The sequence below is a fragment of the Pongo abelii genome, chromosome 2 (genome assembly GCF_028885655.2).
Source record: "Pongo abelii isolate AG06213 chromosome 2, NHGRI_mPonAbe1-v2.0_pri, whole genome shotgun sequence".
NCBI lineage: Eukaryota > Metazoa > Chordata > Mammalia > Primates > Hominidae > Pongo > Pongo abelii.
In genome coordinates this window covers 170,417,911-170,421,264 of record NC_085928.1, presented here as the reverse complement: position 1 = coordinate 170,421,264, position 3,354 = coordinate 170,417,911, and the positions used below count along the sequence as shown (strand labels likewise).

At 38.8% G+C, this 3,354-nt stretch overlaps 1 non-coding gene across 1 annotated transcript; it reads right to left on the bottom strand.

The window, feature by feature from the left end:
- Positions 1-740: 740 nt before the first annotated feature.
- LOC112132888 (small nucleolar RNA SNORA72) lies at positions 741-872 on the bottom strand. Its single transcript, XR_002914590.2, has one exon. It is a non-coding gene; the product is annotated as a small nucleolar RNA SNORA72 (small nucleolar RNA).
- Positions 873-3,354: the final 2,482 nt, after the last annotated feature.

Sequence of the window (3,354 nt, the reverse complement as noted above, 5' to 3'; positions counted from 1 at the left end):
ATTGAAAGACCAAACTCATCACTAACCTGCATATTGTGCATATGTACCCTAAAACCTAAAGTATAATAATAAATAAATTAATTAATTAATTAAAAAAAAAAAGAAAGACCAAACTCAAATGTCACCTTCACCAGGTCTTATCTAGAATCCTCTCTCATTTAACATGGAGATTGGCCAGAGATGGAGCAAAAAATGTCTGTTAAATAGTGAGTTTTTAAGTTCCATTCTAGGAAATTTAAATTGGATTATTAACCTAAAATTCTTTTTCTAGATTATGATCTAAGCAATTAAAAGAGAAAAAGAACTATTAGAATCCTTGAAAATATCATCTTCGATAATATCCTTTGGAAATCAAGCACAGAAAATATTTTTAACACCGTTTGTCTTTAATCCAAAGTATTTTTCCCAGAAAATAATCTAATATAGTTTGTAAATGCATCTTAGGTAGTACTTATTTTAAATAATTAAACCTTTTGTTATGAGGATTAACTTCTTCTTTTTTCTTTATTTTTAAATTTTTATATACAGTAATTTTTACAATTCATTTAATAGCAACTGGTACCATCAAATTTCTATACTTTGGTTATCCCTTCTTTAGACAACAGTCTGCAAATTAGCACTGATTTTTTGCAAAAGTTATGTTAGCTGTACTGTCATTTTTCTTAAGGTTGACCAAAGATAACCTACAATCACAGCCATTATATGATCACACAAAATGATCATATAATATATCAGACCTGGTTTATCACCAGCATTTATAAAACCAGACCTGGGGAAAGAACTAGGTCTAGGAACACATGGATGGTCTTAATATTGCGAATGTTTAGCCTGTCCTGATTATTACAAAATCAGAACAGTGAGAATATTCACAGTAACTCTTAATTTAAGTGATAAAACCCCAACGCATGAATAGATAACATGCTGAACTCAATTAAGTGTCTTATTAGCTGAGAAGACATTGGTGAACAGCGTAAGTCAGAGCTTTTCTTGCTGAGCTTATGCACTTTCATTTTAATTGGGGGTGGAGAGATGGACAATACACAAATCTTGTATCAAAGTGATTGATAATTAGCATTTTAAATAAGAATGATTGAGTGGCCAGTTTAGAATGCAGGGTCTGGAAAGGCCTGAAAAGGCAATATTCAAGCTGAGATCTAAAAATGAAAAGGAGATGACAGTGGAAAATTCAGGAGGAAGAGCATTCTAAGCAGAAGGCCCTGGAGCACTGTGGGGAGACAGAGTGGTACATGATATTGGGGAAGAGGCACAGATAGATCACGTATTTCCTTGTAAGCAAGTACAAAGAGTGTGGTTTTAAATCTCCAAGCAAAGAAGCCCTTGGAAGATTTTACAAAGCGAAGCAACATGATCTAGTTTATTGTTGTTCTTTTTCTTCTTTTTTTAAAAAAGATCACTTTGGAAACTCTAGCAAACAGATTTACGGGGCAGAAGGTGAGGCCAACTGGAAGGCAATAGTCAGATCCACAGATGATTTCGCTCAGAGTAAGATGGTGTTTGTGAAGCTGGAGAAAAGATTAATCCAATTTGGAAGCTGAGTCAAAAGATCTTGTTTATCCATTGGATGAGAGAGAGGATGGGGGAGGAAATTCATTCCAGAATACTATTGTCTATTTATGTACTTCTTAAGATTCTTTGAGACAGTCATAATGTCTTACTGTGTGAAGTTATCAGTGTCAAAATGAAGTCACTTACGTCAAATCTAATGAAATGGAGCCAGGAGGCTATGGAGAAGAAGCCCTCAGGTACCTAAGTTTGTAGCACGAATTATTGCAAGAAATTCCTCAAAATCACAGTATTCCAGATAAACCACTTGCACAAGGACACTTGCCTAACAATGGCTGTCTCCACCAATAAGCTAATGCCAACTCCTGCAACAAGCCCTTGTAACCAATGGTCTTTGTTTCAAAGCAGGTTACCTGTAATTCTTTTTTGCTTTTAAAAGCCTGCTCTTGCCCAGACGTCTTCGGATGCACCTATGGCCTGACATAGAACCTGCGTCCCAAATGGTAATTTCTTGCTATTCTCGAATTAACTCTGTTTTGGAGAGTCGGTCTCTCTGCTGTTTATTTTAGATTGACAACTGGTTCCTTTATTAATTAATGAGTTAATTGACACATGTTCATTTTATGCTTGTATATTTGCATAGATTTCTGATTTTACCTTTTAGAAATAATCTTTAACATTGGAATGGGTTGAGGAGTGAATGGGATATGAGTAGAGGCAACACATGTATAGAACTCTTTTTAAAAGTTTAGATTAGAGGTCAGGTTGTTCTTCCATTACCCTTCCAGAGAGGCAGCCTCTACATTGTTCTGTAGAAATGATCAATCCTTATTGCATTCAATCTCAGTGCAACCATCACACAAGGTGCCCCCAAGGTTCAGATATGGCCCTATAAGTTGGCCAGAGCTATTGGTCACTAAGGCTGATGTCACATCGACTCCATACAAGCCCCACTGCTCTTGGCGCCTGCCTCTCCCTCTAGCAATCGAGATTCTGGGTCCTTGGGGGTAAGAACACCCACAGGGTGACGTCAGCATCAGCATGCAGCAGCAGCCGGTAGGGCATGACGTCAGTGCGCTGTGTGGGCCAGGAGTAATCATTGCTCTGTAGGCTGCGGCTCAAAGGCAGCCCCAAGTGTGTAGAGGCTGAGGGGCATGACATCACCTCGCTGCAAGGGCCAGGGGTGGGGCTAGGTGCCCCTCTCCTCTTTCTCTGGATCATAGGCCCTGGCAGGGTGACAGGACGTCAGGGCAGTGTGCTGGTGGACTCTCTGGCCCTTTCGCAACACCGTAGTGCCCATGACCGTCAGTGTAGGGAGTATTCACCTTTTAAAATGGAGAGACTGAAGGTTCAGAGGGGTGAACTAACTTGCATATATAATATATCAGACCTGGTTTATCACCAGCATTTATAAAAATTAGATTACACAGCAGAGCTGGATTCTAGATAGTCTAATGATTCTTTAAAAGGAAGATAATCATATTTTACTCATGAGATATTTTGAAGTTTAAATTAGGTAATGTACACAAAGCACCTTACATATCCCTAAAATTCCTGCATATGTTCCTTACCCATAGCATCTGTCCATCCAACCCAGAGCAGGGACCAATTCTGATTTCTAGCTGGATCTCCAGTAACTCAACACAAAGGAGAAGCAGAGTATACTGAGCAAAAGGCCTGAAGCTAAGATAGTAGATCTTATCAAGCAAAAGATAAGGCCAAATGTAGGTGTCTCAGCTGCACCCTGACAAGCACACACTAAGGCACACACCCAAACTTGCACCTCTCACCTTATCTTTTTATTGACATCACCCTTCCTATAATCATCCA